The 24,808-nt window shown below is 45.2% G+C and overlaps 1 protein-coding gene across 2 annotated transcripts in view; it reads right to left on the bottom strand.

The window, feature by feature from the left end:
• SLC4A1 (solute carrier family 4 member 1 (Diego blood group)) overlaps positions 1 to 6,531 on the bottom strand; it is a 154,890-nt gene extending 148,359 nt beyond the window's left edge. For both annotated transcript variants that reach the window (XM_078645185.1, XM_078645186.1), the window contains exon 1: positions 6,396 to 6,531. The gene's annotated coding sequence lies outside the window, so the exon portion shown is untranslated. The remainder of the gene's footprint in view (positions 1 to 6,395) is intronic.
• Positions 6,532 to 24,808: the final 18,277 nt, after the last annotated feature.

Raw genomic sequence — 24,808 nt, 5'->3', positions numbered from 1 at the left:
TTCAGAAAGTTCAGTGCGGGGTCCCCCAAGGTTCCTCCCTTTCACCCCTTCTGTTTAATCTTTAAATCTCCCCTTTGATTTTTGCACTACAGCAAATGGAGGTCGACGTATACAATTATGCGGATGACCTCCAACTTGTGCTCAATCTTTCCCCTTCCCCTGCTTCCACCCTTAATTTTCAGTCTATTATGATTTTTATCCGGGACTGGATGAACCACAATCATTTGAAACTTAATCCGGACAAGACCGAGCTGGTCATCCAGTCCCTGGTCCTCACTTTTTTGGCCCCCTTCCCTTGGCCCCCCCCCGTCCCCTCTACCTCAGTCAAAACATTAGGCATCAAACTTAATTCTGAGCTCACCCTACACTCCCAGGTTAGCACTGTGGTGTCCTCTTCCTTTCTGTCACTTCGCACCATACGTAAGGTATCCCGTTTTTTTTCTTTTGATGCCCTGAAAACAATCATCTTGGCAATGGTCATCTCCCGCCTGGATTATGGCAAAGCCCTATATGCAGGTTTACCTGCATATAGCTTAAGGCGTTTGCAGTTGATACAGAACCAGGCGGCACGGCTGGTATTCAAACTCCCTAAGTTTCATCATGTTACACCCCTTCTCAAATCCCTTCATTGGCTTCCTGTTCGTGAATGTGTCCAGTTTAAGCTTGCCTCCATCACCTGCCAAGTACGACTGGGCACGGCTCCGGCCTTCATTACTTCAGAGATAGTTCCCTACGTTCCCACTAGGGCACTACGCTCAGCTTCGCAAGCCCTCTTGACAGTTCCTCGCTTCCGAAGGAAGAAATGGGGAGGCTCAAAGTTTTCCACCCTCGCACCAATTCTATGGAATTCCTTGCTTTCAGAGCTTAGGTCCATACCTCTCTATCCCCAATTCCGAAAAAAGCTCAAGACCTATCTATTTACCAAAGCTTTTAGTTAGATCACTTGTTACTCCTGTTATCATTTCATTTACCTCTCTCATTCCCACCCCTTGAGGTTTGTTTGTTTAGCGCCATGAAACTGCTGGTGAAAGAGCGCTCTATAAATAATTTTAAATTCAAATTTTAATTTTAAATTCAAATTCAATTCAAAAACATTTTGCCATGAAAACTGCCCCACTGAAAGAAATGTCTTTGTTTTAACACACTAAACCATACTGTCAATTAATGTTGTCTCTTTCTATTATTGTGAATGCTTTTATAAATGTCATGAAATTCACAAAAATTAAAAACCTTCACAAAGTTGCATAGTTTTCACATGACGATTATAGCCCCGGTATGGCTTGTCTACAGCCAACTTTACAATAGAGCCAGAATCCAAGCACCAACCATTGGTCTTTGGTGGTAGAGAGGTTTGCCCAACATGCTGGCTTGTTCTGGGGAAATGTCTTGAGCTATGTTCACTGGCAATGTCCTAATCCATTGACCAAACCAATCAAGTGAAGAGCCACCAGTCCCATTGAGGGTGGAAGCCCCTGACCATAGGCTCTGGAGATTAAGGTCAGCATGCATGTACTCCTACACAGCCCTGATCTTTGTTTATATTTTCTCTACCCATCCTCCAGCTTTAGTCTCTATAAATAGATATAAAATAAACATATATATGAATTTAAAAAGTCCAACCAGAAATGGCACCTGATATCACCCTAATCTTGTCTTACTGCTCCTGTCTCCACATTCTCCAAAATGGGTGAGATCTGTTAGATTTCAGTGAGAGCTCTTCTTGTGCCGTTGACCCTGCACACTCAAGCAAGACGCTAACCGGCCCTCTTGAAACCCCACGTAAAAATGCTTCGTTAGATACCCTAGAGCAAATGATATTCTGATAGGTTCCAGAGGAACCTTCACTTGGCCAAGACTGCCAGGATGCGTTATACCGATTCGGTCAAGGGATAGTCTGGTAACCTCCTCATAGAACCCTTTCCACAAGCAAGCGTCTGCAAGGCTCTCTTAGACCGCCTCAATCAAAGAATATTCTTTTTGGCCTCATAGGAGCCTTCCTTCGAGCAAGATCCTGCCAGGCTCCGTCCTCAAAATAAAACGACTTCTGCAAACTTAACCAAGGGGCATTCTGTGAGGCCCCGATACTCCCTCATTCCCCACGTACACTGCAAAGCTCCGTACTTGGCCATAGAATATCCTCTATTATTTAGTCATACTTTTCAGGCGTACATAAAACCCTCACTCAAGGGGTATTCTGCCAGGTCCTTTGAATACTATCTATAAATGAAAAGCCTTCCGGGCTGCTTGATACCTCTGAATCAAAGGATAGTCTATTGGGATCAATTAGGTGCCATCACACACTCAAGACTTGGCCAGCCCCTCCCCCTCTCCCACTTAGACTACCTCAATCACAAGGGATGTGTTTCAGGTTGCTTTGGAGGCCCACAACTGATTGGGACCTGTCTAGCCACCTTGGCCTCCTGATTTAAGCAAAACTCCATTAGACCTGGCAAACTCAAGCAGCCCACCAGGCTTCAAAGACCAAGTCAAAAGCCACTGTGCCAAAGGCCCTCTCAATTGAGCACCCAGCAGGCCCATTTATTGTCTCGCTAAAACAGATTGTTCCAGACACACTTGTAGACCCTCACTAAAGAAAAATTCTATTTACCCTGTCACGCCCTTTTACTCAAGCAAGACTCTGACATGCTAAATAGGAGCCCTCGCTCGACTGCAACTGCCAGACACCATAGAACACCTGAGTCAAGCAATGCACTTCCTGATCTCATTGAAGTGCTCACTCCAAAAGTACACTGCTGAACTTTGTTCTCAATCAAAGAATATTCCGTGTCATTGATGGATACTCTTACAGGCTCAGTTACACCCTACAATCGATCATGGGATAGTCTAGAAGGCACTTTAGATCCCATATACAGATTGAGACACATCTAGGCACATTTACAAGGGTATTCCATCAGGCTACATTCAATGTCCCTCTCTCGAGTAAGAATAGGCCAGGGTCCGTTAGACCGCCACCACTGGATGCCTTCTTCTAATTCAACTGCCCCATCACTATGGTTATTTTAGGTTGTTTTGGACATCCTTTTCTAATTTAGATCTGCTTATACGATCAAAACACTATCATATCTATGAAACTCTGGTCATTAAGTGATACTCCTCCAGGCATCAAACATTACGTCAATCTCCACTTACTCTCTCACTAAAACAGATTATTCTCTGCACTTTCAGATCCCTCACTCAAGAAAAGGTCTATGACGCAAGCAAGGCTCTATCGGACCTCATCAGGAAGAGGTGTGGCGCCGCGGCCAGGGAGGCTGACGCTGGATGTTGGGGATCATGGTACGATCCCTGGCTCCGGCAGCAGGGTCTGCCCAGCACCATGCGACTCTGGGCCATAGCTCAAGGGCCAGATGTAGGTAGGCTTTTACCGGGTGGTAACGGCCGAATTCGGCCGTTACCACCCGGTAAAAGCAATTTGACATGTAGGTCCCTGTAATTTACAGACTCGGTAAATTTACCGATAGGTAAATTTACCGAGTATGTAAAATACCGAGTCGGTATCATTACTGATTCCGGAAAATTGGTATGTAGGTGGGACTCTTCTGAGTCCCACAAGCAGTACAAAATCGGTATTTTACCATCAAATACTACTTGATGGTAAAATACCGTTTCTGGTGTGCATGCACATGTGTGCATGCACACCTATGCCATATGACAGGCAGACCTGCCCTTAGGGCAGGTATGCCTGCCACATGGCACCCGAGCCTCTTTTGGGGGTGCCAGAGGGTGTCAAAGTGACACCCCCTGCACCCTTGTGACAGTCGGTATTTTCCGATGTGGTAAATACCGACCGGTATATGCCCAATCAATCCTATGGGCTTCAAAGCCCATAGGAATGCATGGGCATTAACTGGTCGGTATTTACCACATCGGAAATTACCGACTGTTTCCGATTCGGTAATTGCACATCTGCAATTACCTACATCTCGGTATTTTTATTTTCCGACCTCTGAAATACCGAGTCGGTATGACTCGGTATTTAAGAGGTCGGTAAATAAAATTTACCTACATCTTCCCAACGGCCCCCAGCGCCGAGATACCCCTTCGGGTGTGATTCGTGTGCTATACAAGTACTGGATTTACATCAGGGCCGACTTTAGCTCTGGTGGTGCCCGTTGAGGCTAGCAGTTTTGGCGCCCTCATCCATTACCTCCTCCTTAGATTCCCTGGCTACCACTGAGCAAAAGTGCCCCTTATCTCTCCATAGCCCCTCTCTCACATACATTTAATTATTTTTAGAGCACTGGTAAAGGTTGGCTTTACTAATAAGAATGGATATCTACCCAAACTAACCCTTTTTAGCAACATTAGGAATAGATAATGAAAAACTGGGGGGAAAAAATATATCGTCCTAACCTATTTTGTGCAGTTTGTATGCAGTTCTTTGAAGACAGTTTGTAACAGCCATTGCTCTATATTACGGATGTATCTAATGTTCTGCGGTAACACAAGGATCTTTGTGACAAAACTAGTAATCTACTCAGCTATCCACATAAAACACAGATCTGTGACCTGCAGGGTACGCGTTCTTTGCAGCAGGCATATTAACCCTCTGCGCTACTTTATGCCACTAGACAAAACTCTGATTTCTCTCTCTAAGAGGAACATTAATCACAAGTTATCTTGACATTTTTATTGCTGCCTGAAGGCTGGATGCATAAGGAACTCTGCAGACGGTGTTTTGAAATCTAAAGTTATTGCTATGCGCAGCCCCCCCCCCCCCCTGAAGTCAGCGCCCCCTCCCCAGTTCAGCGCCTAGTGCGGCTGCACCAGTCGCACTGCCCTAAAGCCGGCCCCTGGACCTCATACATACCATCACTCGACTCTAAACTCTGATGGACCGTGTGGGGGCCCTCACTCGAGCTGGACTCTGCCTGGCAAGTAACACTATGTGCCTGAAGCGAGTGTGCCAAGCCTCATGAGAACTCTCACTCAAACGAGACTCAGCCAGACCTCATAGACCCCCTCACTTGTGCAAGACACTCCATCTGGCTCACAACCCTGTGAATGCAGCACGGCTCTGCCAGGCCTCAAAGGAACTCTCGCCCAAATGCCTGGCGCAGTCTTGGTCAGGCAAGGGTTCCGAAAGACCCGGGCGAGATTTGATCAAGTGAGGGTTCCAGTGAGGCCTGCAGAGCCTCGCGAAGGTCATACAGTGACGGTGCAGATGAGCTCATAGCACCCTCACATCATGAGCAAGACTCATAGGACCCTCTCTCAAGCGAGGCCATAACTGCCCCGCGACACCGTAAGACTAAAGCGAGACTCTCCCGGTCTCACCAGGACCCTCGCTGGACCAAAGCTCGCCCCGGCCTATCGGAAGGCTCGCTTGACCAAGACTGTGCCAGGCCTCATGGTTACCATCACTTGAGCGAGACCTGTCATTGTCAGACCTGTGTCTGTTTCTAAACTCTTGAGGTCCAAGGCCATGAGCCCACTGTAGCCATGGGTGATACCGCGCCTTCCTACTGTCCTGCTTTGGAGTTTCACCCTATTTTCATAGACTTCCCACCAAGTATATGCAAAGTCTGAATGAATAATATACATTACAAATTAAAAACTCATATTAATTAAACAGTGGCGGCATAGGACGTGCACGATAATTGTATTGTGAATTTAAGAGGTCCTCGCTGGACAACAATAATGAACTCGGCCATGTTTGATTTCAAAGTAAACATTAAAATGTTAGTGTTGGAGTAAGGTACGCAGAAAGCATGCTGTGTGGGAGCGAATGAGGCTAATCGGATTGAAAGAATCGAAGGGGAAGTTGGAGGCTGAGGCATGGTGAAGAACATGGCCACATTACACTACTTAAATTACCCCCGCGGCTACATCACGAGAGAGACCTCTGTCTTCACTGAGTTCTGAGCTCTTCCTCTGCACGCTCAATAACGCACGTCTTGAGATAGCGCCGTGGCAACCTGCAGCCTTCTTGGCACAGTTGCCACAAAATGTTACTTGCAACATGAATAATAACTTTTCATTAGCACGCTCGTATTTTCTTCAACTCCTCCTCGCCTTCAAAAGAAGAAACTACACTGCCTGGCGGACCAATAAGCACTCCTTGTAGTAGGAAAAGAAAAAGAAACAAGAAATGCTGGCATGGGGGAAAAAATGACTGGTGGAACTATTCAAACTTGAAATGGGGCAACTTGACATCTCTCACTCTTCAATATAAACTCTGCGGGCAGCAGGCGTGGTAGAGGTCCCTCAGCTCATGATGCCCAGGGGTATATCGTCTATATTCCTTCTCCTTGTTACCACCACCACCTTACTCCCTGCTGCTACAAACACCCTCATCGCGCCAGTTCCCAACACCAATATTGCACACCTGGTTTCTGCACATCTGTCGCACACATCAAGGCAGATTCACATACCTGCCGATGTCCAGGCCTGAGGAAGCGGTCCACACCCAAGGTCCTCGGTCTCTCCTGCTGCCACAAAAGCACCACCAACCAAGTGCACACTCCAAAGACTCTACCTCCTGCACCTCTGCAGAGTGAGAAATCCCTGAGTCAGCCCCAGGTCCTTAATCTCTTGCACCACCAGCTCCGCGGGCCCAGCCCACCCAGTCAAGTTCTTTCCACTAGCACGAATGCGCCATGTTATCAGTCAAGTGCAGCTGAGGCGCAGTGGGCCTTCCCTCGCGCTCTGTAACGGCCCCTGCTAGCCAAGCAACCTTCAACTTTGAATTTTGGGCATCTCTCTGGTGTTTCAAATTACATGCCCCAAGTAGAGGTTCATGGGTTGAGTGCCATCCCTCACCGGGGGTTGGAGGTCACTTGAGGGCCTGTCGCACGCCAGTTTCCCATCTTAAGTGGGAGTTGTTGACAGAGGGATGGCAAAAGTCATGCAAAAATCATTGTTTGTTTTTACATTTTTGTGACTGCCCTACCCTCCTTTCACATTGGCGCCAATCGTGAGTCCCGGAAACAGTTATTTTCTCCGTTCACTAACTTCTCGCATTAGAGATGGAAGGGTGCCCTGTTTTTGCTTGCAACAGTTTTTGAGGTGGAAACAGCTCCTTGTACAGTCCCTCCAGCTCAACCTTTTTCTTTAACTTACCTCCTGGCTGCAAACATGTGGAGGGCCCCGCGTCCACTGTGGAGTTGATACTGGTCGCTCCATACATATATAGTTGGCCAGTTTGGTGGAGTCTGACGTCGTGCACGAGGTGTGACATCTGCACTGCTGTAAACCCACCTGTAACAGAGATGCCTTTACATTGATACAGGTGTATAGCGTGTGCTGCATCCGTGACCCAAACCACATGCACATGCAGGAGACGCCGCGCTTTACCTCCCACTTCACCTTCAGACTGCGTACCCTGACGTGTGACGTGGGTAAGCACGTTCCTGTCCATGTGCTCCCTCGTGCAGGGCAGCCCGTCTCTCGAATGCTATTGGGTGAATTACGCGAGTAAGCCCTACCCGCTCTAGACGGGCCCCTTATTAACGCCTTCTATTTATCTTTAAGCCTTTCCAGTATGCATCCATCTATTCATCTTTTCATACTTTCTTCCATCATGTCACCATTCCATCCATCCACCCTTTCATTATTAGTTTTCCATCTATCCATCTTTCCACTCAATTCCAAACATTCTTTCACCCTTTAATCCATCCATTCTTCTTCATACATCCTTCTTCAATCAGATTCAGCTGCAAGTGAGTGTGCAGCAGGCAAAGAAGTCCAAGAAACTCTTGTATATTGAAAAGTCTTTATTCTCCAATTAATTTGTTCAGGTTTTAATGGAACATTAAACTCAGCCAAAGCGTTTCGCTCTCAACTGAGAACTTCATTCATCAGGGCTTGAGTCAAGTAAAGCAACGTTAGCAAAAAGGCTGGTGGATGTGGTCCAGTATGAGTGCCCCAGAATAATAAATTGGAGACACCTGGGAATTCCCAGAGCCAAATAATGGCCAACGACGGAGATCTGTATAAAATGTCCAAGCGCGGTAGTCCGTCTTCAATCATCCATCAATTCTCACCTAGAGTATTGTACTGAGGTAGAATGTGCTGTCCAGGTTTGGAGGCCTGGCGGAGGGTGTCGTGTCTAGTTCCGGAGCGCTCGCCTAGAGTGTTGTGTTCAGCTATGATGACCTCACCTACAGTATTCTGTCTAGTGAATTGTATTTAGATCTGGAGCATTGAATCTTGTCTGGAGGTCTGCAGTACTCAAGTAGAATGTTATGCTCAGGTTTGGAGGACTGACCTACAGTGTTAAGTCGAGTTCTGGGGCTTCACTCGTAGTGTTGTGTTCATCTGTGATGACCTCACCCAATGCATGCTATCTAGTTCCGGAGCGTTCACGAAGAGCACCGTATGGAGATCTGGAGTACTCTAGTAGAAGGCCATGGCCAGGTTTGGAGGTCTCACCTGTGGGGTTGTGTCTGGTGACGGAGCGCTCACCTAGAGTATTGTACTGAGGTCTGCAGTATTGAGGTAGAATGTAAGGCCCAGGGTTGGTGGTCTGACCTGTAGTGGTGTGTCTGGTTCTGAGACCATTGTATTGGAGTACTCTAGTAGAATGTCATGTCCAGGGTTGGAGGTCGGACCTATAGTTTTGTACGTAGGGCTCAAGTGCACTTCCAACATACTGTTTCCACGTCTTTAGGCCTAACATGCAATACTGTGTGTATATGGGTGTACATAGCGCAAATAATGCTGCAAAGCTGCGAGGCACTTTATAATTATGGGGATAGGAAACCTGGGGGCAGATTTACGAGCCCCTTGCGCCACTTTTGCGCCGCTGTTGCGTCACTTTTGTGATGCAGCGGCGGCAAAAAAGTTGTGGCCCATTTACAACGTGACGCATCTAGGGAGATGAGCCACATTGTAAAGCCTTGCGTCACGTTATACCTGCGCCTGGTATAATGTATGCAGGGTAGGCGTTCCCATGCAAAAAGCCCTGTAGAACTGGCGCAGTGAAATTGACAAGATTTCACTGCGTCACTCTACACCTTCACTGCTTCAAAATTTCTACGCCGGCTCAGACCAGGTGTAAGAATTGACGAAGGGCATTTTACATGGGACCTACCTATGTTTTCTGGCGCATTGCTGGAGTTGCATCACTTTTGTAACAAACTCCAACAATGCGTCACTTTTCCTCCAACAGATGCGTCAGTATTTCTGACACATCATAATTCCTTGCGCCATGGTGCACTGTATTTTAAATACAACACATCCATGGTGGCGCAAGGACATTTAAAGGTGACGCAAGGAAACTGACGCATCTATCTAGATGCGTCAGTTCCTTGTAAATGTGCCCCCTGGTTTGAAGGTCTCGGCCCTGCTTAGAACCTTAGGTTCAACTTCCGGAGCCCTCATGTCTCATTGCGCTCAATCACCTGGCTCTTACCAAGAGTACTATGTCCACTTCTGAAGGCCACAAACCAGAAGAGAGCTATCAACATGTTCCAAGGTCTGCACTTGAAATCTTATGCTGAGAGCGGTGGAATCTTGGATCTCTAGATCCAGGGAGGGAGGACAAAGATCCACTTTCATCCATGTAGAGGAAGAGAGCACACGACAGTGGAGCTCCCTTGCGCGCCAGTATGCATTATCCTATAGTCAGAGCCACAGGAATAATGCGATTATGCTGCGAATTTCGCACAATTATAGATATGTAGTATTTACCACATAATCCAGCATCTGCTGCATAATCTTCTGATTTTAACAAAAGAAATGTTGTTTCTAGCTCAGACGGGTCAAAAGTTACTAAAAACTCAGTGACCCGTGTTGCTGCTCAGTGGAAACCCTTTTCCAAAGGTTGACCGGTCATCTTTCTTTTCTGGTTGCTATATTCAGGTGTTAAATTTGTACTAACGAGGTGCACCCAATGCCTAGACAGTGTAAAAAGTACAAAATAATGAAGTAATACTATAAAAAAAGTTTCGCATTACGTCACATAATTTGCCTTTTCTTGCCGCAGAATTTGCTCAACCCTGCAGCATAATTTGGCCCTCCCCTGCCGCATAAATCCAGTGGCCTTGCCTATAGTAGCCTCTGCCAAGAGGAGGATATCTAAACCCATTAGTCATGGCAGCCAGTACCATATATTTGGCTTCAGAGTATATTTCCCTTTGAGATGTGCCAGCCAGTGTCCAATGTGCAAGGGCTAATTGAGCTTCAAAGCGTGCACGCTAGTATTGTGCCAATGTGCATTGCCCAAGCTCTGCAGGCCAGTATTCTGAATCTGGTGCCCAAGTACGTTAGAGGTATATTATACCTTCACCTATGCCAGGCGGTGATCTTTATATTACCCAGGTGCATTTCCCTCGGTGCACTACCACCCATCCTCTGTGCATTTTATACCAGGCTGCATCACTCTCTGAACTAATAATACATATACTAATGCTTGCAATATGACGCGTAAAATGCTTTAGGCGGATGCATTCGATTCTGACCTTTAGACAGATACATTTGATTATGGCCCATGCCCCCTTGCCTCGATGGGTTGAATCGATATCTAACATTGGTCACCTTCTGCTGGGACAAACGAGTGCCATGAAATTGCTCAGGTAGCCTAGATAAAGCTGCAAAAGAGCTTTTCAAAATATTCTATTTCTCTAAGAGGACCAGTTTGCAAAAGAAGCTCCAGGGAATTCTGGGTGAGCTCCTTGTGTCTGATAGTGTTAACTCCAAACCCAACCCCTTGCAGGCCCTCGACATTTTTTATGACTAATTATCCACTAATCCAAATAAAATTCGCCCAAGGCCCAAATTTAGGAAACTTTAGCACAATGCAAAGGGATGCTCTGCAATCCAAAGATGCTAACAACAGCAATCAATTTTAACCTGCAAAAAGGATGTTTTCGCTTTGGTCAAACACAGCACTGAAACAGCATTACATAGCATAGTGCAAACAGGTGCTTAATTTCAGCTGGTGGTTTCCAGTACTCAGCATCGGCACTTAATTGTCAACACCCACGTTTTTGGACGTCTGTCACGAGGGGCACTGTCTGGCTAATTTAGAAATGACCATAACAACAGTTCCTTATTAATTTAATATACATTAAAAATTAATATTACCTGCCGCCCAAGCCATTCTAATAGCTTTGCAGGTCTGAAATAGTTTGAATTGTCACACTTGTAGGACTGTGATGGTTAGTAGTTGTGTTGTTGCTATCATTGGCAGCACTGGCAGTGGCAGGGGCAATGTCTGGTGCAAGCTGCAGTGGCTTCCTGGCGAGAGCCTTGGTACTTATATATATATTTTTTACAAATTAAGCACTGGACAGCAAACCCCTTAGTAAGCTATACAAATTGGGCATATCGGGGATAGAGTGGTGCAAACTCCCCTAGGATTCCACTAAATATCAGACCACCTGTAGTCATGTGAGGGAGCAAGGCCTGACTAACGCCAAAAGAAAAGAGGAGCAAACACTGGGCACAAGATTCATCGTGAGATATTTCTGAGAAACCACACAACCGATGTAGGTTTACCTTTGGGTGGTTGTCTGTGCATAGACATTTGTGCTGAGGGCGGCCTCTGTTCTAGAGGTCAGCTCCTCACAACCCACAGCCAAGGCTTGAAAACAATGTCAGATAGCCAGGCTGGCACTCCTGACTCACAACCCTGGCTCCCCTTACCATCACGGGTTCCTAGACCTATGCATGGGCATACGTATTGTATTTTCTTGTATCAGTCTCACAACCCGCAATATTGTATCACCCCTTGATGATCTCTCCTAGTGCAGGACCAATAGAAAGCCACCTTTCCTCCATAGACACCCAGTGTTGATGACAGACCACTTACATTGTTTTTAATTTCCCTCTTTAGTTGTTTTCAGGCAGTTCTGCCTGCCTCTCATCTCTTGGCAGCGTGTATTCATTTTATGGCTTTTGTTTGAGGCCCAGGGCTTGTTGACAGGCTGTGCCCTTCCCCATTCTTTTCCATTAGCTCTCACCCCATGGCTCTCATTTCTGCATTTCCCTATATGCCTTCCCTTTCTTGGATTTCCATCCTCACCTTCCCCACGTGAGTGAATTCTCTGGAGTTCCCAGTTTTGTATTTTGAGTCAACTGAGTCCTACCGATGCCTCTCCCAGCAAGATCCCATTTGCTCCTGTAACTTCTCTTCACCTCTCTTCCCAGGAAGGTCAGCCAGGGCACAGAGGTGGAGGTGAAGGGGTGGAAGGTGAAGGGCATCTCTATGTGGCATCTTCTTGTTCTGAACTATTATGGCCAGGAAGGTCATTGGGCCAGAACCCCTGCCCTGATGTCTCTATATCCCTTCTCTTGATGCCTCCCTCTTGTAAATGTACATGTATTTATATATTAAATCTGCCTTCTCTTGTGGTTTTTTCCTGGCTGCATCTTTCCACAGGATCTCACAATCACCTCTGGCATAATATCGCCCACTTCTGTGGGTTATTGAAATCTACCCTGGTAGGCCCAGACATTCAGGCATCCACCACGTCTGGTTGGTGCATTCCTATGGTTTGCTCCTGGGTGCACCCTTCTGAGCATATATATTATAGTTGGTTGTATAATGCCCAGATAGATGACTTGTGCTGTATGCTTGTATGAAACAAGTCGGTCCAAATGTGCAAGCATGTCTATTCTCACATGTTTCACCTACCTCTATGCATCGGTGCAGCTATGCATTTTATGCAATAGAGTTAGGCAGTCTCTGCCACCTATGCATGAAATTAAATTGCTTCTCACATCCGTCTCACTGCACTCATAGTTTTTTATCCATCCAAACACTGACATCGAAAGAGTGACAGCTAGATTCATCATTGGAAAATGGGCGAGCGCAATTTTTGCATTTGGGATTCATCATCCCAAATGCAAAAATCGCTAATAGCGAAATCGCATATTTGCGAGGAATTGCATTTAAGGAATCTCTATTTGAGATTCCTTAAAGGCAATTCATGAAACTTTTAAAATATGCTAATTCGCAATTTCCGGCCGCTATTTACCACGAAGTCAGACTTCGTGATAATAGCGAAAATATAGAAAAAAGCACTTTAGTGCATTTTTCTCAGTTGCATGTTACACACACACATGTCCTTTGGACATGTGTGTGCGCAACACCTGGGTACATTTGCTTTTCAGGGGTGCTACAGGGTGCCCTTTGGACACCCCTGGCACCCTTGAAATCGCATCCTTATTTGCGATTAGCAAATTGCTAATCGCAAATAAGGAATAACTCCCCATTCATTCCTACTCCCCATTCATTCCTATGGGCCTGTAGGCCCATAGGAATGAATGGGGAGTTATTCCTTATTTGCGATTAGCAATTTGCTAATCGCAAATAAGGATGATGTAGGAAAAAATGTTGTGCCATTCCTACATGAATCCCGTTTTGCAAGTCCTTAATAGTGATTCCTTAATAATCGCTATTAAGGACTCGCAAAACGGGACTATGATGAATCTAGCTGTGAGTATCTTATCTTTCACTCTATTTTGCTTCAGCTCACCCCACAGCACAGCAATAAACATGATGAGAACACAACTGTGGTCCTTACTCCCAACACGGAAATATGAATGTTCCAGTACTGTATGTGTAACGAAATGAATGTTGATGTTGTTTGTAATTAAAGGAGATCTGTAACAAGGGACTGGCCGGAAAAATAAAATGCCCCCGCCTCAACTGTGACTCGTATATAGCAATGAATGTGCAAGTGAAGTGAGTGATCCCAGTTCGTCCTATGAAGTGTCATGGGAATTGTACCTCTTGGGACAATTTGCAGAAATTGGTGCAAAAATACGAATCTTACAGAGAGATTTTAAAGGAATTTGACGCAAAACTACACATTTACCAGTAAAGGCTTATTTCTTTCGTTCATCATTTCCATTTTCTTTCTTTCCTTTTATGCTTCTTTCCTTTCTTCTTTCCACCATCTTTCCTTCGTTTTTATGCATATTTCATACTTTCTTTCCATCTTTCTTTCCTTCTGCCTACTCTTCTTTCAATGCATCTTATCTTTTTCTAGCTTGCCATCCGTCATCATATCCCTTTATTCTCATCATGCTCGTGTTGTTCCTTAACACCTTCTTTGCATCTTTTCTTTTTGCATTCTTTTCATTAATTATTTTCCCTAAATCTTTCCTTTAGATGCCCATCCTTTCGTCTCACATTTTGTCTTTATTTCAATATATTTTTCTGTTTCTATCTTTCTCTCCTTTCATTTTTTCTTATTATTTCAGTGTTCCTTCCTTCTCTTAAAACCTTTCGTCTCACATTTTGTCTTTATTTCAATATATTTTTCTGTTTCCATCTTTCTCTCCTTTCATTTTTTCTTATTATTTCGGTGTTCCTTCCTTTTCTTAAAATCACCCTTCGTTCTTTTCTGGCTTTTTCCTTCTTTTTTTCTTCTTTCACCTCTTTTTCCTAATTACCTGTGTTCTTTTTTGTACCCTCTGTCCTCCATGTTTATTTTTTCTTCCTTCTTTCGTGATTTGCATTTTACTTTCTTTCCTTTATGCTCTCACTTCATTTGCCTAGATCTTATTTTTTCTTAGCCATTTTATTTTAAGATGTTTTCGTTCTCTATGTCACTTGTTCTCCTTCTGACTTGCAGTTGACCAGCGAGTCCGTGATAAAAGTTGAGAAGGGTGATAAAACAATTGAATCTGCTCCTGTTGCACCCCCGCTCAAGCTGGTGTAGCAAGTGGCTAACTACGCCCTTGATGTGTAGTATCCTGAGTGTCTCAATTCCCTGTACATTTTAGGAGGTGTCTGAAATGATTTTGGTGAATGATGATATAATAGAAATTTGGGGGAGAAGGGGTTGTTGGGTCGATTTCTACATAGTTGGTGAACTGGTGAAACTTTGATGCGAGCTATGTCCCTGATGCTGTATCTAAGGGTCCAACATGTAAATAAAGAAGATATCATTCTCTACCTCATAGCTTCTGTCTCTTCCCTGAAGATCCATTCTCTCGACTTAACAAAACACTCTCAATCTGTTCCACAGACAGACACACTTTCATCCACTGCACTTTCACTAAGTAACGTGCCAACCATCAGCAAATGCCCTTCAGTATGTCATCATATGTATAAAGCTCTATGTGCATGCAACTATAATGCAATATCATAGAATAGAGATATGACAGACCACAGCACTCCCCACATCTCAGCTGATCACACTCACTCAGCTTTTTCCATCAACACAGGCCAACTATCTCATCTCCTAACCATCCCAATAAATGGCACTGCCAATGCCTAATAAGAAATCTGTGCCATGGGTTACAGGTGAGTATTTTGTCAGACTATTACTCCCGACTATAGAACTTTTCATGCCAACAAGGACAGAAACAGGATTGACTCAGCAGAAATGGACAGGAAGTGAAAAACCCTCATCAATCAGGAGGGCTTAAAACATGGCCGACCCTACCACTCTCTGTCATATTGAACAGCAGTGGCAGCTTTCCCTTGTGGGTTCCAGGGCTACACCCTCCTTGTTTTCTGGCCCATGTTTATTCTAAGCAACGGTGAACAATGATTTATTATTCACTGTTAATAATCTGTCATTCACTGTTGGTATAATAAACAAGCATTTGCAATGCAATAGGTCTCGCATTATGAAAGTTTGAGCTATTGGTCTTGTAAATGACAATTTTTTTATTTATGTGTTGATTTTGAAAATAGCTAAATTAATAGCTTTGTCATTTTCAATGCCAATAGTTATAACTTTCGCACATGTGACGACTATAGCATTTGTAATGCAACATGTTTTGTATTTACGTGACTTAGATGTATTGATATTACAAATAGCAACGGCTTTTAATTTTTTTAAATAATTAATACTTAAATAAAAGTGATTGTAATTTATATTGGCAATAGCTTAAACTTTTGTAAATAACGTTTGTGAAGATTATGTTCAGTGTATTTTATTGTGATGAAAATCCAAGAACAGAAGTGAAATAACATCTTTTTGTGACATTTGTAATAAAGCTTGAAACATTGAGAGAACATAATTGAACCAGTTGTTGTTGAATGGTTGCACAGGTTGATGCTGTGATGTCGCGGAGTGATGTTGTGATGGCACGGAGTGATGTTGTGGTGGCGCTGAGTGATGTTGTGGTGGCGCTGAGTGATGCTGTGGTGGTGCTGGGTGATGCTGGGATTGCACTGAGTGATGTTGTGGTGGTGCTGAGTGATGTTGTGGTGGCGCTGAGTGATGTTGTGGTGGCGCTGAGTGATGCTGTGGTGGTGCTGAGTGATGCTGGGATTGCGCTGAGTGATGTTGTGGTGGCGCTGAGTGATGTTGTGGTGGCGCTGAGTGATGCTGTGGTGGCGCTGAGTGATGCTGTGGTGGCGCTGAGTGATGCTGTGGTGGCGCTGAGTGATGCTGTGGTGGCGCTGAGTGATGCTGTGGTGGTGCTGAGTGATGCTGTGCTGGTGCTGCTGAGTTCTCTCTGCAACTGCACTCTGCAACTGCACTCTGAATCTGAAATCTGCACTCTGAATCTGCACTCTGCATCTGCACTCTGAATCTGTACTCTGAATCTGCACTCTGAATCTGCACTCACAATCTGCACCCACAATCTGCACTCTGAATCTGCACTCTGCACTCTGAATCTGCACTCTGCACCCTGAATCTGCACTCTGAATCTGCACTCTGCACTCTGAATCTGCACTCTGCACCCTGAATCTGCACTCTGCACTCTGAATCTGCACTCTGCACTCTGAATCTGCACTCTGCACTCTGCATCTGCACTCTGCATCTGCACTCTGCATCTGCACTCTGCATCTGCACTCTGAATCTGCACTCTGAATCTGCACTCTGAATCTGCACCCTGAATCTGCACCCACAATCTGCACTCTGAATCTGCACTCTGCACTCACAATCTGCACCCACAATCTGCACTCTGAATCTGCACTCTGCACTCTGAATTTGCACTCTGCACCCTGAATCTGCACTCTGAATCTGCACTCTGCACTCTGCACTCTGAATCTGCACTCTGCACCCTGAATCTGCACTCTGAATCTGCACTCTAGACTCTGAATCTGCACTCTGCACTCTGAATCTGCACTCTGCACTCTGAATCTGCACTCTGCACTCTGAATCTGCACTCTGCACTCTGAATCTGCACTCCGAATCTGCACTCTGAATCTGCACTCTGCACTCTGAATCTGCACTCTGAATCTGCACTCTGAATCTGCACTCTGAATCTGCACTCTGCACTCACAATCTGCACTCACAATCTGCACTCTGCACTCACAATCTGCACTCTGCACTCACAATCTGCACTCACAATCTGCACTCTGCACTCTGAATCTGCACTCTGCACTCTGAATCTGCACTCTGCACCCTGAATCTGCACTCTGAATCTGCACTCTGCACTCTGAATCTGCACTCTGCACTCTGAATCTGCACTCTGCACTCTGAATCTGCACTCTGCACTCTGAATCTGCACTCTGAATCTGCACTCTGCACCCTGAATCTGCACTCTGAATCTGCACTCTGCACTCTGAATCTGCACTCTGCACTCTGAATCTGCACTCTGAATCTGCACTCTGAATCTGCACTCTGCACTCTGAATCTGCACTCTGAATCTGCACTCTGTACTCTGAATCTGCACTCTGCACCCTGAATCTGCACTCTTAATCTGCACTCTGCACTCACAATCTGCACCCACAATCTGCACTCTGAATCTGCACTCTGCACTCTGCACTCTGAATCTGCACTCTGAATCTGCACTCTGCACTCTGAATCTGCACTCTGCACCCTGAATCTGCACTCTGAATCTGCACTCTGCACTCTGAATCTGCACTCTGCACCCTAAATCTGCACTCTGAATCTGCACTCTGCACTCTGAATCTGCACTCTGCACTCTGAATCTGCACTCTGCACTCTGCACTCTGAATCTGCACTCTGCACTCTGAATCTGCACTCTGCACCCTGAATCTGCACTCTGCACCCTGAATCAGCACTCTGAATCTGCACTCTGCACTCTGAATCTGCACTCTGCACCCTGAATCTGCACTCTGAATCTGCACTCTGAATCTGCACTCTGCACCCTGAATCTGCACTCTGAATCTGCACTCTGCACTCTGAATCTGCACTCTGCACTCTGAATCTGCACTCTGAATCTGCACTCTGAATCTGCACTCTGAATCTGCACTCTGCACTCACAATCTGCACCCACAATCTGCACTCTGAATCTGCACTCTGCACTCTGCACTCTGAATCTGCACTCTGAATCTGCACTCTGCACTCTGAATCTGCACTCTGCACCCTGAATCTGCACTCTGAATCTGCACTCTGCACTCTGAATCTGCACTCTGCACCCTGAATCTGCACTCTGAATCTGCACTCTGAATCTACACCCTGCACTCTGCACTCTGCACTCTGCACTCTGCACTCTGCACTCACAATCTGCACTCTGCACTCACAATCTGCAGTCTGCACTCACAATCTGCAATCTGCACTCACAATCTGCACTCTGCACTCTGAATCTGCACTCTGCACTCTGAATCTGCACTCTGCACCCTGAATCTGCACTCTGAATCTGCACTCTGAATCTGCACTCTGAATCTGCACTCTGAATCTGCACTCTGAATCTGCACTCTGCACCCTGAATCTGCACTCTGAATCTGCACTCTGCACTCTAAATCTGCACTCTGCACTCTGAATCTGCACTCTGAATCTGCACTCTGAATCTGCACTCTGAATCTGAACTCTGCACTCACAATCTGCACTCTGCACTCACAATCTGCACTCTGCACTCACAATCTGCACTCACAATCTGCACTCACAATCTGCACTCTGCACTCTGAATCTGCACTCTGCACTCTGAATCTGCACTCTGCACCCTGAATCTGCACTCTGAATCTGCACTCTGCACTCTGAATCTGCACTCTGCACCCTGAATCTGCACTCCGAATCTGCACTCTGCACTCTGAATCTGCACTCACAATCTGCACTCTGCACTCACAATCTGCACTCTGCACTCACAATCTGCACTCTGCACTCACAATCTGTGAGTTAACTTAGCCTATTTAGCAAGTTATTTAACAGTTCCATATTTTCATTTGAAAACAGTAACCCTGTCTATGTCAGACCCATCAATTGCTGTTATTGTCATACTTAGGCAGTAGTAAAGCCTATTTTCGCATGTGTCTAGCACTTGTGTTCGAGATGGACTATAAAGTTGTATGGTTTCTTCCAAACGTTTTCATACATATGCATCTTATGTAATTTGCAAACTGCTTTCCTAACCACGGCAACCAGTGTTCCAGATTTGAGGAAGAAGCAGTGTGTTGAAAGTGGCTAAGCAGTGTTGTGCCTCTTTCCTAAGTGATACCAGCAGGAGTTTGCCGGAGCAAGGTCTGACCATGGTTCATGTTTATTACCGTCAAATCGACATCTTCTGTCAAAACGGAATTGATGTCCATAATTACGACGATGTCACCCACATATCGTTTTGGCTCTCTAAGTGGCAGGGGCTGGAGCTTCCTTTCAGGCAGTTGTTAACAAATTAAGTGCGTAGATAAATGCAACAAGGGCAAAAAGAAATAGCAATCCGTGGGGGAGAGAGCGGAGGGGGATGGTGTGTGGGGGCCGGCCTGCCGGCCAGTGTTCCAGATTTGAGGAAGAAGCAGTGTGTTGAAAGTGGCTAAGTAGTGTTGTGCCTCTTTCCTAAGTGATACCAGCAGGAGTTTGCCGGAGCAAGGTCTGACCATGGTTCATGTTTATTACCGTCAAATCGACATCTTCTGTCAAAACGGAATTGATGTCCATAATTACGACGATGTCACCCACATATCGTTTTGGCTCTCTAAGTGGCAGGGGCTGGAGCTTCCTTTCAGGCAGTTGTTAACAAATTAAGTGTGTAGATAAATGCAACAAGGGCAAAAAGAAATAGCAATCCGTGGGAGAGAAAGCGGAGGGGGATGGTGTGTGGGGGCCGGCCTGCCGGCCAGTGTTCCAGATTTGAGGAAGAAGCAGTGTGTTGAAAGTGGCTAAGTAGTGTTGTGCCTCTTTCCTAAGTGATACCAGCAGGAGTTTGCCGGAGCAAGGTCTGACCATGGTTCATGTTTATTACCGTCAAATCGACATCTTCTGTCAAAACGGAATTGATGTCCATAATTACGACGATGTCACCCACATATCGTTTTGGCTCTCTAAGTGGCAGGGGCTGGAGCTTCCTTTCAGGCAGTTGTTAACAAATTAAGTGTGTAGATAAATGCAACAAGGGCAAAAAGAAATAGCAATCCGTGGGGGAGAGAGCGGAGGGGGATGGTGTGTGGGGGCCAGCCTGCCGGCCGGCCAGCCACCCATGATTAATTAGGGGAGGAGAAACCTTAGGGGAGGAGAAGCCGCAGAGCGCACGCTGGGCGAAGCCCTTTGATGTGCTGTGCGGCCGTGAATGCGCGTGCTTGTTTGTTCACGTCATTCACGTGAACTGTAAGAAAACCGCAGTGCAAGAAGCCCTTAGTTTGACGAGGATTTCGAGCACTTGAATTCTCGATCCCTCAATGCGCTTGCGCGCATTGTAGGTCACGAGACCTAAAAATGAAGACCTGCTTTGAATCAAGCAACAACCATAGGCAGCTTTTGACACTGTCTGATGACTAGTGCAGGCACAAAAAAAACCTACATCAGCCATCAGAGAGCATGTCCAGGGCTGGTGAAACCCCAGCCCTGGCCTCAGTGCTGCCCCCATTTGTGACATGTTAAAGTGTATCTGCTAAAGTTAGCCATGGGTGCTGCAGGCTTAAGCCCTGCGGGCCCCGGGGGCTACAAGACAATCTGACTGTCACCCCACCATTCATCAACTCGCAGCAGAGTTGAGAAAGGATGGGATGAAAGAGCAGGGACTGAAACCTGCTACCTGCGACTGCACTGGTTCTTGGTTTCAGTTTCATGCTTCACTGCTGGAAGCAGAAGGAGCCATGTGGCTGGCCGAAGGGAAAATGGAACTGCAGGAGTCCAAACAGAACCTGGGCAGGCATGGAAGTAAATAAAAAAAAAGCGTTTATTTGTTGCGCTTTTCTGTGTGAGAGAATGTTTGCATGTGTGTCTATGTGTGTGTGTATGAGTGAAAGTGAGAGAAAGTCAGAGAATGAGTATTAGGAATAATGAATGAGAGTGAGGGAGAATGAGTGAGACTGAATAAGACAGACTAACAATGAGTGAGTGAAACTCAGTGAGTCAGTGGGGCTGAGTGAGACAAAGTGAGTCAAAGTGAGATTAAATGAGACTGAGTGAGTCAGAGTGAGACTGAGTGGGTCAGATGAGAGGTTCATTGACAGAGCTTTTGTTTCACCCGTATGGCCGAGCGTGGGAAGCAATTTATGGGGACTGAACTCAGTATATAGTATAGAGGTAGGCGAGCCACTGAAATCTCGAGCCAGGCTTAATCCAGATGCCTGGCTGTGATTCAGCTTGAGGCCCTCCTGGACCCCGCAAGCCCAAAATAAGCCAAGCTTCCATGTGGGTTCTGCCTGCCACTCATACTGTAACATAATGCTCCAAGCAATGAAACAAAGCATTTACCCTTTGACGTAAAACAGGTGACAGTTACCTATTTAGTGACTAAATTGCAGAAATAAACCAGAAAACCTGTAATCAATCCCAGCTTGCCTGGTTGGCCATGTGGGATCCTAGGTAAATCTTTGTTTTTACTAAACCACCTTTGTCTTCCGTGTTATGCATGAGAGCACTGTCAAATACGTGAGTTCAGCATGAGCGCCGTATCACAACCTCTTGTGTTTGATTTATTATATAATTTTTCTCCATGTTGGAGTACACATAACGGGAGGACCAATGGAATTATGAGATATTGGAGCCGCTGCTTTTTCAGGATATTTGTGGCTATTTGCCATATAATACATCATCTGCTGCATAATCTGCAGATTTCAAGAAAAAAAATCCTTCTAGCGCAAAGTCATCAAAAATTACTCAATACGTAGTGACACGTGTTGCGGCACAGTTAAAGGCCCTTCTCAAAGGCTGACCAGTCACCATTCTTTGTATTGCTGTATTTGAGTGTTAAACTGACACTAATGAGTTGAAACCTTTTTCCCAGGCTCGGTTAAGATGTGCAAAATATAAGACTTACCGCTATATGTATCAACAAACCATTTTGCATTTCCTAAATAGCGAATTTTAAGGAATCGCTATTTAGGAAATGCAAAACGGTATGTATGTACAAAATCGCTTTCCAATAGCGATTCCTTAGCATTCCTAATTTGAGATTAGCAAATTGTCATTCGCAAATTACCCCTTCATTTCCATGGGCCAAGAGGCCCATAGGAATGAAAGTGCAATTTGCGATTAGCAATTTGCTGATCGCAAATTAGGGATTTTTCCAAGGGTGCAGGGGTGTCTCAAGAACACCCTGCTGCACCCCTGAAAAAGACATTTGGGGGCATATGGCGCACATACATGCCCTAATGGCATGTATGGGCGTCATATGGCACCTTTGGTTTTTTTCAAAAAAGCTTTTTGATAAGAATTCGCAAATTACCACCAACTAGAAGTTGGTGGTAATTTGCTAATCCTTAATGGCATTTTTTCCATAATATTTGTTTGATACATTGCATTTAAGGAATTGCAAAATTTGCAATTCCTTAAGTGCAATCGCAAAATAAGGATTAGCAAATTTTGCTAATCCTTATTTTGCATCAAACTTGTTTGATACATTCCATTTGTCTATTTAGCATTCGCAAAGGCCGAAATTCGCAGAATTTCGGCCTTTGCGAATGCTAAATAGCTTGATACATATAGCGGTTAGTGAATCAGAGTGAGATTGAGTCAGAATGAGACTGAGTGAGTTTGAGTGAGTCACAGTGAGATTGTGTGAGGCTGAATGAAAATGAGTGAGACTAAGTGAAAATGAGGGAGACTGAATGGATCAGAGTGTAAGTGAGTGGGACTGCGTGAGTATGTTAGACCAAGTGAGACTGAATGCATAAGAGTGAGTTAAAGTAAGTGGAAGTGCAAATGAGAGTAAGTAAATGTGAGTGAATGAGAGTGAGTGCAAGAGAATGTGAGAGAAACCCTTGACCACTCTTAGAAGAAGTGAGGCTCGCCTACAGGATTTCAAGTCAGGGATTATGCCCTACCACTTTTAAGAATCACCCGCTGCCACTAGTGAACAGTAACACCTCTTAAGAAACTATCAGGTAGCCCAACCGCCTACAACTCTGAACACAAGATACAACATTAAGTAGAGATGGCAGGAGGGAGTCACCCTAACCTGTGACCCAGGAGTTTTAACAAACATCATAGATATGGACACAAGAAGCAGGGATATATGGGGGCCATGAACAAAGGGACAGGAACAACCTGTATCATAGCAGAACTTTCCAGGAAGTAAAGATGGCAGCTAAGCTTTGTAAGCTGCTAGCATGAGCCTGCTGGAACCTCAGACAATTGATTTTCATAGACCTCACTATGGACATTAGGAACTCAAAAACATGGAAAATAACAAACAGCTAAATCACAAGAATATGAGCTTGTGCTCAAAGTACACAGAATCATTAGATGGCAACAACTAAGTGGCCCACAAGAGATCCGTCAGATCCCAACTAGTGTGGGGTCTACAGTAGCGGACACAGGTTAGGTGGAGGGCCGCAGATCTCAAACCCCTCTGTGATCCATCACGCAGAGCAAACTCACAACGAATTGGACACCCACATGGGTAAGATTGGAAGGTCATATGACCCCCACTGTAGAACACTTCCGTAGGAACAACCTAAATCACCAACCCGCTCACTCACACGAAACAGGGCTCAAGGCTGAAACCCCCTTATGCAAAATCTCCATTCTGAAGAGTCGCTATTGCAGACTGAAGTCTGCACAACGTTCTGAGAGGACAAGTGAATGGTGAACACTGTGCAAAACAAATACTTAGAACCATAAATGCAATTACAGTACAGTGCAATTAACTGAAAACGCTGGTACGTAGTAAAAGTAGTGGAAAGCAGGAGTGTACGGGCCTCAATAGTAGACCATTGAGAGAGTTTGTATGTGGTTTAGCACTTGAGTAGCAGGAGTGCTTGACATCTGGGTTGAGGTACATTGATAGCATTTTGTGTGGCCCTTTTAGTAGAATAGAATGGCGTGGTTAAATATGGATAGTGTTTATTGTGAGTGCTGGTGTGTGGTATCAGCACGTGGTAACAGCAAGGGCGATTATATTTGGATTGGTTACTTTGGCCGAGCTGGTGTGAAGTGCAATCAATGGAATAGCCTGGGGGCCTTATATCTTTGGATTGAGGTTCATTGACAGAGCTTTTGTTTCACCCGTATGGCCGCGCGTGGGAAGCAATTTATGGCGACTGAACTCAGTATATAGTTTAGAGGTAGGCGAGCCACTGAAATCTCCAGCCAGGCTTAATCCAGATGCCTGGCTGTGATTCAGCTTGAGGCCCTCCTGGCCCCCGCAAGCCCAAAATAAGCCAAGCTTCCATGTGGGTTCTGCCTGCCACTCATACTGTAACGTAATGCTCCAAGCAATGAAACAAAGCATTTACCCTTTGATGTAAAACAGGTGACAGTTACCTATTTAGTGACTAAGTTGCACAAATAAACCAGAAAACCTGTAATCAATCCCAGTTTGCCTGGTTGACCATGTGGGATCCTAGGTAAATCTTTGTTTTTACTAAACCACCTTTGTCTTCCGTGTTATGCATGAGAGCACTGTCAAATACATGAGTTCAGCATGAGCGCCGTATCACAACCTCTTGTGTTTGATTTATTATATAATTTTTCTCCATGTTGGAGTACACATAACGGGAGGACCAATGGAATTATGAGATATTGGAGCCGCTGCTTTTTCAGCATATTTGTGGGTTTGCCACATAATACATCATCTGCTGCAT

The sequence above is a fragment of the Lissotriton helveticus genome, chromosome 5_1 (genome assembly GCF_964261635.1).
Source record: "Lissotriton helveticus chromosome 5_1, aLisHel1.1, whole genome shotgun sequence".
In the NCBI taxonomy this organism is placed as follows: Eukaryota; Metazoa; Chordata; class Amphibia; order Caudata; family Salamandridae; genus Lissotriton; species Lissotriton helveticus.
Note: the sequence above shows the minus strand (reverse complement) of the source record. Positions and strands in the feature narration are given on the sequence as shown.